Raw genomic sequence first — 12,789 nt, 5'->3', positions numbered from 1 at the left:
TCAAACCCCCAGTCACTATAGACTATGTGTCGTAACGTCACAGCTCTCTTCCTCCGCGCTCCCATCTCTTCCAACAAGGTTATTTTTTGTGTCAAGCCTCCAGGCTCGTGCCCAACTTCTCAGGAGCGCGCTCCTTCTTCCACAAAACCGGTCGAACCAGCGCCATCTTTAGACTGGTGAGTGGCTGTTACTTTAACTTTTGTCCCCACCGGCAATAGCTGAAGCTTGGGGAATCACTGAAATCGAATCCAAGGCTGTTTCAGGTCGTTTAGGCCCCAAATCTTCTGAACTCCAAAACTGTATTTTCTTTTGTAACTGAGGCTTAGTTTTTTTACATTAGTAGCCATAATGGCTCACCAAAATATCAAACTAAAAATTAAAATTTTAAAATTAAAAATAATGGGTTAAAATACGGGTACTTAAAAGTCTGACCAGAGAGGGCAGAGATTACACGTCCAGTCTCTACACCATCTCGCCACACTTCCCCGAACACACTACACTTTTTATATTTACTGAGAGACTCATTTGATTTGGATTGCCTAAATCTAACCTATGATTCTTCCTTTATCCAAAACCTCAACATCCCTCATCGAGAGGGGTTTCCTAAACTTGCCAGCTTTTTGCTTCACCCAAACGCTATGCTGTCCTGAACTCTTGCTATCTCAGTTTTAAAAACCTCCCACTTGCCAGTTATCCCCATGTAGACTCTCCCAGTCCGCCTCAAAATGGCTTCAAAATTGGCCTTGTCATCAATTTAGAACTTTAATTTGGAGACCGGTAGCCCGTCTGTCCAAGTCTGATATTTTCTTCAAACTGTAACAATGCTATTCTCCCTCCACAAATACTATTGACTTGTGAGTATTTCAAGATAAGAGAACCTCAACTTCAAAAAACTCCTGTGTTCTATGATTCACAATTTCCAGACAGACTGCGGAGATGAACAAGAATTCATCTAGATTTCAGATTTATTGTCAGAGTGCACACATGACATTACATACAACTTTGAGCAGCAGGTTTACCACTAATTGGAGGTGCAAAAAAACTGTACACAGCTTAAACAAGTAAACAAATGAAAGAACTGTAAACGGATAACAAATGTAAACAAATTGACTGTGCAATAGAGAGAACAAAAGAAAATCAATAAAGTGCACAAGAGACCTTAAATGAGTCTCTGAGTTTGCCGTTGAGGAGTTTGATGGTGGAGGGGTAGCAGCTGTTCCTGAATCTAGTGGTGCAAGTCTTATGGCACATACACCTCTTTCCTGATGATTCAATCATATATGGTATCAAACTTTGGTGTCTGGACACTCTTGATCTCTATACTATTACAGATAATCGTTTTGTTCTCTTTACTCTTCCATTCTCTGTGATTTAAAAGTTGGTTCGTTTCCAATTTTCCAGGTTTCAGTGAAAAATCAAGTTGAAATGTTATCCGCTTCTCTTGACAGATGCTGCCCACTTGTTGAGTGGTTCCAGAAGATTTAATTTGAGACAAATAACTATTTTCATATCAAGGCAGATTATACTTTCCTCACACAATCCTCTTTTTTTTATATAAACACACTATCACCCATTTAATTATTAAATCCTTCCTGCAATTTTGTTCAACATATTTGTTCTTCCCTCTCACACTATTCTTCTCTACATCTTAAATATGGATTTTTCTTCAACTTTTCCCTATTCTGATAAAGATGAATGAAGCTAAACCTTGACGTAAAACACAAAAGTCTACAGATACCATGGTTGAAGTAAAAACACAATGCTGCAGAAACTCGGCAGGTCAAATAATGTATCTTTAGTGTATCACTGTTTGACCTGCTCCTCCAGCATTGTGAACTTAAACTTTGATTATATTTTCTTTTTGTGCCATTAACTACAGCAAATAGTAATATATGTCATCAGTAATGCTGGAGATTAGAGTACAAGTGCAAGAAAGCTTTACTCCAAAGGTTCAGGTTCAAGCAACTCCATCTGAAGGTCTGGCATCATGACCAAGGATACAGTGCAACAAAGATTGGGTTGATCACTGGAATGACAGATTATCCATTGAGAAACTGGGGAGGCTTGAGTTTGTTTTTAATGAAGCATAATTTCAAAAGGGGCTGATAGGATACCAATAGGAAATTCAAATTTGAAAATGTTTTCATATTGTGGATCCTTGTAATTCTCTATTCCTGCATATGGTGAAAGCATATTTAAATCTGAAACTTTAGATTTTTTTTAACTCAAAGGATACATAGCCCATTATAACATGATCATTGAGGACCATAAAACCTTTGTGGAAAAAAAAAAGCAGGGTTGCACTAAATTGGGGTTCCAATAAATCGTTGTGGTTACAGTTGAAATTAAAACACAATTTTGCCAGCAGGAAACAAAAAAGTGTGCAACTCTGAATGCTCACAGCTTAAACACGTTTTGAAGTAGCAAGAACTACATTCGTGGAGAGAGCACTTGCAACTATGCCCTGTAACAAGTGGCAGGTGGTCCACACTCCTTCCCGGAAGTGGGGGGGGGGGGGGGGGCACGACCCCTGCTCCTGCCAGGATCGCTTGCTTGCTTAATTTACCCCTGTATAATAATGAACTTGAGTATCTGCGGATTTTGGTATCTGCAAGGGGTCCAATGACTCATCGTGTTATATCCAAGTAGATCAGACATTATCTTTTTGTTATGGTCTGCCACTGCACTTTGTTCTTTGAAGTTGCTACCACATCTCAAAGGTCATAAGGGATAAAAAGAATTTTTGCCATCCCCTTCTTGAGGAAACGCATTAAAAAGGTCAATTTGTTTTTAAACTTTAAAAAAATCAACTTTATCTAATAGAAAATGAATAAAATATTAAATTTGTGATTACAGTCAATATTCTTCTTGCAATAACCAACAAATTGATTAAGCTTGCATGCGAAAAAAGTTGGAAATTATGGATTTTAAGAAATAATTAGAATGCTAAAATATTGAAACAAAAGAATACTCTTGAATGGACTGAACTGCTAGATTTAGTTCAAACAGAATCCAAGTTTTCAGATCATACAAGTTAACCTCAATGGCAAAAGTTATGAATCAATCAACTTGCAGAGGTTATGAGGCATGTAAAATGGAGTCAGAACAACAACCTGAGCCTCAACGTGGACAAGACAAAGGAGATGATTCCGGGCTTTAGGAGGATTAAGCTCGACAACTCTCCATTACACATCAATGGTTCTGTCGTATAGAGTTCAAAGTTCTTTGGTGTGTATACAAAAGGAGAACCTATCCTGGTCCCTAAACATCACCAGATGAATCAGGAAGGCACAGCAGCAATTACACTTCCTCAGGAGGTTGGAGGGAAAAGCTACCAGTTCCAACTTGACATTTCACAGGTGCACAATTGAGTGTCCTGTCTGGCTGCATCAGTGCATGGTAATGGTAGCTGCAAAGTTTTCAACTGGAAGCCAATACAGAAAATTATTAAAAATATAATTGAAGTATTCTTTCCTTCTACTGACATTTAACACAAGAGTGTTGCATTAATAGAGCCCAATGAATTATAAAGCACCCTTTCCATCCAGCACATTGTACTTTTAGTCACTCCCATCAAGGAACCAGTACAAGAGCATCAAAATCCAAACTCCCAGGCGATGAGATTGAAGTTTGCAGATGACACCACAGTAGCTGGCCTCATCAGCAATCATGAGTTGCACTACAGAGGAGATTAAAAAATCTCGTGATATGGTGCAAGAGTATCAACCTGAATCTCAACGTGGACAAGATGGAGCTATTGGTGGACTTCAGGAGGGCAAGGAATGACCACTATCCACTTACACATCAACAATAATGTAGTGGAGAGAGTAAAGAGCTCGGAGTTCACTTGTCTAGTGGCTCATAGTGGACACACAATTTCTCCTCACTTGTCAGGAAGGTGCAACAGCAACTGCATTTCCTAATAGTGAACCCGGCAAGACTACTGGCCACCAATACGTCAACCTTCTACAGAGCTCTACTGGCAGCACCCAAGTGTGGTATGGAGAAATCTATAGGACCAAAAGAGTGGCAGAGAGGATCACTGGAATCTCCCTCCCCCTCAATCAACGTGATCTACCAGGATCATTGTCTGAAGAGGGTGTGCAAAATCATTGAGGACCCCTTCCACCCACACACAGCATATTTCAGCTGCTCCCATTGGAATAGAAATAAAGGAGTATCAGAGCCAGCACCACCAGGCTGAGGAACAGCTTCTTCCCATGGACAGTGATAAAATGCTGAATGACCAAAGGAACTGCTTGCATTAAGCATCCGAAACTTCAATTCACAAAACAATATTTATTTATTTGTATATATGAATACTTGTCCTGCATGTGTAGTTTGTCTATATGTGTGTTATGTCTGGTTATGTGTCTGCATGTTTTGCCGTTGTGTCCCATTGCATTTGTAAAATTAGATAAAAATAAACTTGATTTGACAAACAGTATTTTGTAACTGCGCAAAACATCCCAAGATAGTTAAAAATATATTTATTTTAAAATAAATCTTTATGTGAATATGTGGTGTGAATGAGTCGTCTGGAGAAATTGTTTCATCTGGCCATATACAATAAATTTCAACTTGATAGTAGCTGAATTGCCTTGCTATTCCCTATCAACTTGTGAACACAGCATGTAAAACAAAACCATACATTCTGTTCTTTATCTTTGCATTGTGTTGTTATTTTGGACACATTTAAAAGGTTAAAATGTATTCCAAATTCAAATCTCAATAGCTGATACCAATTTCAAATTTATCTAGCAATTAAGCAAAAATGTCAAGAATAAGCCTCCCAAAGACCAGGCCCACAAGTGTAATCAAGGCAAATCAGTAGTAGATGACAAGTACAAACTACAAACGAGTTCTTGAGTTTGTCAAAACTCAAGAGTCAGTAAACACACTACTTACTTTTCACTCAAAAATATTTAATTTTAGCTTCAGACACCACAATCTAGATTCAAGCACAGCTTATTTGGCAAACAAAGGTTTCTTTTTAAAAAAATCAAACTTAAAATTGCATGAGCTTTCACTGAATTGAAACATGCAATTTCGATCTGCGACCCCAAAAATTAACTCTTGTCTTTATAAATTCACCAAACTTCTTACGCCAAACAATTTCTTGTTAGTGTTGTTTTATTAGCTATATAATCACCTGATACTCCACACCGCATTTGCACCACATAAAAACAGCTACTCCTCTATAAAAAACAATGCTGGTGAAACTCAGTAGGTCAAACAGTGTACTTTATATAGCAAAGATAAAGATACAAGATACATCACTTAAGCGGAAACACTGGTTATGTATCTTTATCTTTGCTATTTTAAATACACTGTTTGACCTGCTAAGGTTCTTCAGCATTGAGTTTTTACTTTAGTAGTATTTTACTACTCCTATAAAATCATGTTTTTTGAAATCTTTCACCTACAGGTTAATCTCAAAGTCAAACACCATCCCAACTTGGCAATACATGGTCTATATTGGGTCTTTGCCCTCAGACAGCTCCAAGAAAAGTGCAGAGAACAAAACAAAGGACTCTACATCACCTTTGTTGACCTCACCAAAGCTTTCGACACCGTGAGCAGGAAAGGGCTTTGGCAAATACTAGAGCGCATCGGATGCCCCCCAAAGTTCCTCAACATTGTTATCCAACTGCACGAAAACCAACAAGGTCGGGTCAGATACAGCAATGAGCTCTCTGAACCCTTCTCCATTAACAATGGCGTGAAGCAAGGCTGTGTTCTCGCACCAACCCTCTTTTCAATCTTCTTCAGCATGATGCTGAACCAAGCCATGAAAGACCTCAACAATGAAGATGCTGTTTACATCCGGTACCGCACGGATGGCAGTCTCTTCAATCTGAGGTGCCTGCAAGCTCACACCAAGACACAAGAGAAACTTGTCCGTGAACTACTCTTTGCAGACGATGCTGCTTTAGTTGCCCATTCAGAGCCAGCTCTTCAGCGCTTGACGTCCTGTTTTGCGGAAACTGCCAAAATGTTTGGCCTGGAAATCAGCCTGAAGAAAACGGAGGTCCTCCATCAGCCAGCTCTCCACCATGACTACCAGCCCCCCCACATCACAAAACTCAAAACGGTCAACCAGTTTACCTATCTCGGCTGCACCATTTCATCAGATGCAAGGTTCGACAACGAGATAGACAACAGACTCGCCAAGGCAAATAGCGCCTTTGGAAGACTACACAAAAGAGTCTGGAAAAACAACCAACTGAAAAACCTCAAAGATAAGCATATACAGAGACATTGTCATACCCACACTCCTGTTCGGCTCCGAATCATGGGTCCTCTACCGGCATCACCTACGGCTCCTAGAACGCTTCCACCAGCGTTGTCTCCGCTCCATCCTCAACATTCATTGGAGCGCCTTCATCCCTAACATCGAAGTACTCGAGATGGCAGAGGCCGACAGCAGCGAGTCCACGCTGCTGAAGATCCAGCTGCGTTGGGTGGGTCACGTCTCCAGAATGGAGGACCATCGCCTTCCCAAGATTGTGTTATATGGCGAGCTCTCCACTGGCCACCGTGACAGAGGTGCACCAAAGAAGAGGTACAAGGACAGCCTAAAGAAATCTCTTGGTGCCTGCCACATTGACCACCGCCAGTGGGCTGATATCACCTCAAACTGTGCATCTTGGCGCCTCACAGTTCGGCGGGCAGCAACCTCCTTTGAAGAAGACCGCAGAGCCCACCTCACTGACAAGAGGAAGAACCCAACACCCAACCCCAACCAACCAATTTTCCCCTGCAACCGCTGCAACCGTGTCTGCCTGTCCCGCATCGGACTTGTCAGCCACAAACGAGCCTGCAGCTGACGTGGACATTTACCCCCTCTATAAATCTTTGTCCGCAAAGCCAAGCCAAAGAAAAGAAAGATTGGGTTAAAATCCTGGGTCCGCCTCCCAAACAGTACTCTGAGTCAACTCACGCCTCCAGTTTAGGCAGCAGATCAGCACCACCATCTCAAGGGCAATAAGAAATAGACAATTAAATGCTAACCCACATTACTTCAAAAAAAATTAACAAAAAATTCAGAAAACGGAGACTTCATAATTATGAATAACTGTATATAGAGATGCATTTTGCAAGCTTTAAGAATTGTCTTAAATTCATTGAATTTTAGCACCACAGATAAGAGCATGTCTATGCTGTACCTTTGTCCAAAAAGACCCTGGTGATTCAGAGGAGCAATTTTAAATAAAATTTTACACCATCACAAAAGGAGATGACCAAAAGCTTATATTATAAGAAAGATTTTAAAAACAGATCCCAAAGAAAGATTCAAATTTATTGTCAGGGTACATACATGACATCACATACAACCCAGAAATTTTTTTCTGTAGGCAAGGCAGAATTACCACTTATTTGTACAGCAAAAAAAAAACTGTACACAGCACATACATTTAAACAAAGAACTGTAAACAGATAACAAATGTAAACAAAGTGACTTTGCAAAACGGAGAGAATTAAAAAAATTAATAAAGTGCATAAGTCAGATCCCTTAAACGAGTCCCTGACTGAGTTTGTCATTAAGGACTCTGATGGTAGAGAGGTAGCAGCTATTCCTGAATCTGTGTTGCTAGTCTTGTGGTTCCAATAAATCTTTCCTGATGGCAGCAGTGACAACAGAGCCTATGCTTGGTAGTGTGGATCCTTGATGATAGCAGCTGCTCTTCAATTGCAACATTTCCTGTAGATGTTCTCGATAGTGCGGAGGATTTTACCCGTGATGTCCTGGGCTATGTCCACTACCTTTTGGTGGGTTTTACACTCAACGGTATTGGTATCCCCATACCAGACCAGGATGCAGCCAGTCAGCACACTTTTCACACCTCTAGAAATTTGCTAGGGTTTCTGGTGTCATACCAAACCTCCACAAATTCCTGAGGAAGTAGAGGCACAGATGTGCCTCATGATGCAATTAGTGTGTTGGGTCCAGAAAGATCCTCCGAGATAATGACTTCCAAGAACTTAAATTTGCTCACCCTCTCCACCTCTGATCCCCCAATGATCACTGGATTGCATACCTCTGGCTTTCCCTTCCTGAAGTCAACAATCAGCTCCTTAGTTTTGGTGACATTGAATGAAGGGCTGTTGTTGGTGCATCTTTCAGTTAAGTTTTCAATCTTCCTCCTGTGTACTGACTCATCACCTTTCTCACTACTGTGGTATTGTCAGCAAATTTGTAAATGGTGTAATTGTCGTACCGAGCCACACAATCATAGGTTTAAAGTGAGTAGAGCAAGGAGCTTAAAAACCTTGCCCTGTGGTGTTCCGACACTGATGGAAATTGTGGAGGAGATGTTCTTACCAATCCTCACTGCTTGTAGTCTGGAGGGAATCTATGATCCAGGTCTTGGAGTTTGCTGATCAGTTTTGATGTGTTCAATGCTGAACTGTAGTCAATAAAGAGCATCCTGATGAATGCATCTTTACTATCCAGGGGTTTGTGTCGAGCCAGTAAGATGGCATCCACTGCAGACCTGTTGCTACGATAGGCGAACTGGAATATATTCACCTTGCCACTCAGATGCCAACACCAGCCTTTCAAAACACTTCATCATTGTGATGCAAGTGCTACAAGTCGATAATAACAGCTATTAAGGCAGGTTACTGCGTTCTTCTTGGGCACTGATTTGATTGATGCCTGTTTGAAACCGGTGGGTACCATGCCCTGCCAGAGTGAGATGTTGAAGATATCGTGAATACATTGGTAAGTTGGTCAGCACAGATGTTTTATACTTGGCCAGGTACTCTGTCCAGGTCGGATGCACTCATCTGAAGGCAGCACGCACGTCATTCTCAGATCTTCAGGAAAGAGTGGTAGAGAGTTTTTGTCAGCCACTAATAGTTAAACTTGAACTGGAAGAGTGCAGATATTTGGCAAGATTATCACAGGGAAATTTACCATGAAGGAATTCAAAAATGATCGACATTTAAAAAAGATCAAGATATTGCTTAATTGGGACCCAAGGTATGTCAGTGAGCAGATAAAGGATAAATGCACAATCGTGCATAATTACGGTCTGACTTTATGAATCACTGGTAAGTCTCCAATTTTACAGGAATGCCCCATTGTTTATTTTGGGATAAAATCTACAGAAAAGAATAAAATGGAGAATGTAATGAGAATTGGTTTGTGCAACTTCAGATTCATGGAGAACACTTTGAGGGTCTCCATTTCTATTAGAGGCATCTGACAGGTGTCCAAATAGTCAAGTCTAAATGTAATGCAGTCACACACAAGAATTTCAGTGGCAAAGGAACTGAGGCAAGGTGGAGCTGAGCAATGATCCCACAAATGTATTCAAAGAAAGTAGGGTCAAATACACTATCAGGTTTCAAACAAACACCACTGGTGATGACAAAACAGTACTTGAAATAGTGACAAAAAACATTAGGCCAGATCATACTGATCCCAACCTCTGCCTCAAGATAATCCTCCACAGTGGCCCAACAAATTCTTACAAGTTTCTTGGCCCCAACTCTGGAGCCTTCACCACTATGGCTTACCTGTCAAACAGAGTGAGCTACAAGCAGTACTAGGCTACAAAGTATATCTACGGATTTATCCTGATGGTTGTCAGCTCACATTGGCAAGCCATTCACCATTTCCTTGTTTGGGCAAGGTAGCAAAACTTTACAAGAGGCATAAACTCAGAATGATCAAAGTGAAGTGAATACCAGAAATTGGAATTATTTATGCTGGAGATGTTCATTACCCAAAACTGACAAATTTAGTGTTGAATCCAAAAGGGTGTGAAATTGCAAGCAACATTCTAGGTGAAAATGATCGACTTGCCCGACAACATTTTTTTTCATATTTTATTTACAAATTTTAAACCAAATTAAATTCAAGTTATTTCAAAAGGTTATACATGTGGTATATATAAAAAAAACCTTTCCCACCCTCCCACCTCCCCTCCTCCCAAAACCCCAAGAACGAAAAAAAGTAAAGAAAGACTGGAGAATGCCAAGGAAACAGAGCATTTAGATCATAAAGTCTAATATTGGAGGTTACCAAGAGATGAGGTCTTCAGAGAGTCTATTAAACACACAAACCCATATTTTCAAAAATATATATTTGTTTTGTAAACTGTAAATAATCTTTTCAAGTGTATACAGCTACAAAATTCTGCATGCCATCTTTCCATAACTTAAATCTGTATCTGACTTCAATGATAACGCTACACATTTCCTAGAAAGTGCTAAAGCAATTTGTGCAAATTCAATTTGATACATAGTTAATTTTATTTTTGGTCTTATAATCTTAATATTACTCAATAAAAATAACATTGGATCCTGCATCAACATCCAGCCAAAAATATTTAACTTTGGGGCCTTGGAAAGTGACTCTACAAAATTGTTATTAAATGATCAGAGATACAGGGAAACAGTTGAAAATAAATAATAAAACTAAACATTTGGTAAAATTGATTTTGATGTTCATTAAACTAGTGACCCATCATGGACACATCTCCTCACTTGTCAAGAAGGCACAACAGCATCTGCACTTCCTGAGAAGACTGAAGCAGTCAAGGCTACCAGCCACCATTATGTCAATCTTCTACAGAAGTTCTATCGAGAGGATCCCCACTGGCCTCATCACAGTGTGGTCTAGTTGCTGCAGAGAAATGGACTGTAGGTCAATCCACAAGATCATAAGAGTGGCAGGGAGGATCACTGGGGTCTCCCTCCCTCATTGATGGGATCATTATCTGAGGATGGTGCGGACCCCTTCCACCCTGCATGCAGCATCTTTCAGCTGCTTCCGTTGGGAAAGAGATATAGGAGTATCAGAGCCACCACCACTAGGCTGAGGAATAGCTTCTTCCCATAGACATTGAAAATGCTGAATGACCAAAGAAGCTTTTCAAACTATCTGAGACTCTCATATTTCCGTATTGTTTGTCTGTGTGTGTTATTTCTGGTTGTGCATCTGCGTGCTTTGCATTGAAGACCGGAGAACGCTGTTTCATCGGGTGGTACTTGTGCAATCAGATGACGATAAACTTAACTAGATTATCTAACAACCTATTAAACTGTCATAAAAATATAAACATACTGTCATTTAAAAAACCTTCATTGAACCTATTTCTACAAATGAATGGGACTGCACTAACTACACCAGATACAGGTGGTGCCAAACTTAGCAGATAAATACAAAAGCATATTCAACACTTAATGGAACATTGCTGAAACATGCAACACTTCCTAGTCCAGGAGCCTTCCCAGTGATGTTGTGAGGTAATGCAGGGTGATTAGTGTTTCAGTGAAAAGTGTTCCTTCCTGATGCTGCTGTGAAGGGGGCACAATCGTCTTGGAAGAATTCAGTACAGATACAAGAACAAATTCTCTTCATTATAGATGATTTTCTGAGGGCCTTCGGCTGGACAAGTAATTATCTAACAAAATGAGAGTTCCAATGAGTGGCCAACTAGATCAGACAAGTACAAATTATTTCTATAACAGCTCTAAAGAAAGTTTTTTGATTTTGTGATGGAAAAAGAGAACTCCTTCAAAAATAAAATTGAATCAAGGATTTCCTGAAAACTAAGAATTAGAAAGCAAAAATACATCCGTGGTGAAATTTTTTTTGAGATAGGGCAGTAGTCAGAGGAATAAAGTATATACAATTTTTTTAAAAGTTTTTCAGTGGTTTTAAAATAAAGAATTATACCTGACAGTAGGGAAATATAAACGTTTACATGGATATCAAGTTTACAAAACGTTTCACCCGACCTATCTGCAAAAGTATAGGAAAATAGTAACTTTGTAACATGTAAATCCAATGTGTTTAAATCCAATACTTGTCCCACCAAGTGACCAGTTTCTTCAACTCAAAAAAAGAAACCGCATTTCAGTCGGGTCTCCTGCCTGTATCCACTTCGATTTTAAAATTCACGGCACGCTCGTGTCGAAGCGGGTGGTGCTGGCGCAAGGTTGTTTTTCCAGAAAAAGTTTAACCAAGTCACCAATTCAATTTAAGCACTTAGTTGGAAATGCACTGCAAAATAATGCTTGGCTCGATTGAGATCGAAGCGCAGGATCACCTCCTCGTTGTTTTTTTGGCGAAATGGGGTCCGCAGTTTGTGGAAGAGCCCCCCCCACCACCACCACCACCCCAACCTCCTCCCCTTGCCCCCCAAGTCCCTCCCTCCGTGCAGTTACAATGACCACCGAGCAGCTGCACTCTGCCCTGTCCCATCAACAGCACCGTTCAAGGCCCGGACCCTCCTTCACATTCGGACATACCTTCTGCTGCTGAACCGCTTGCCTCTCAGAAGTTCCTCAAGCAATGACTGCCCGTCCTCCATGCGGCACACCATACCCCACCTCTCTCCAGTGTTCTCTTTCTTCTCTGTTGCTCTCTCATTTCCTCCCTCCCTGCGCCATGTTAGTTCAAACTGCTGCTCCGCGTCACGGACAGGGGGGCGCTCACTGCGCATGCCCGGATCGCGGGGAGGCAGGCGCGAAGCGGACGTCGCTGCAGCACCTGAGCAGTGGTCAAGATGGAAGACAGAGCTCAGTAGTGGAACCGGGCCGGCGGGGATCGTTCACACTCCTGCTCTCACATGAACGGAACGAGAACTTAATGAATCATCGCCGAGCATCCATTTTAAGGAAAAGTAAACTGGTCTCCAGCAACTGAATTTTTTATTTAAAAAAAAACTAGCTGCTGGAAGAAACTTACAAGTTCACCAGTTCGAGGGATAGAGAAACATTTCGGGTCAGAAACACTTCAGGAAAATTGAGAAAACAAGTTTTAATGCA

At 40.7% G+C, this 12,789-nt stretch overlaps 1 protein-coding gene across 3 annotated transcripts in view; it reads right to left on the bottom strand.

The window, feature by feature from the left end:
- apc (APC regulator of WNT signaling pathway) overlaps window positions 1-12,435 on the bottom strand; it is a 191,553-nt gene extending 179,118 nt beyond the window's left edge. For all 3 annotated transcript variants that reach the window (XM_069892850.1, XM_069892860.1, XM_069892878.1), the window contains exon 1: window positions 12,271-12,435. The gene's annotated coding sequence lies outside the window, so the exon portion shown is untranslated. The remainder of the gene's footprint in view (window positions 1-12,270) is intronic.
- Window positions 12,436-12,789: the final 354 nt, after the last annotated feature.

Source organism: Narcine bancroftii, chromosome 1 (genome assembly GCF_036971445.1).
Source record: "Narcine bancroftii isolate sNarBan1 chromosome 1, sNarBan1.hap1, whole genome shotgun sequence".
NCBI classification, from domain to species: domain Eukaryota; kingdom Metazoa; phylum Chordata; class Chondrichthyes; order Torpediniformes; family Narcinidae; genus Narcine; species Narcine bancroftii.
Note: the sequence above shows the minus strand (reverse complement) of the source record. Positions and strands in the feature narration are given on the sequence as shown.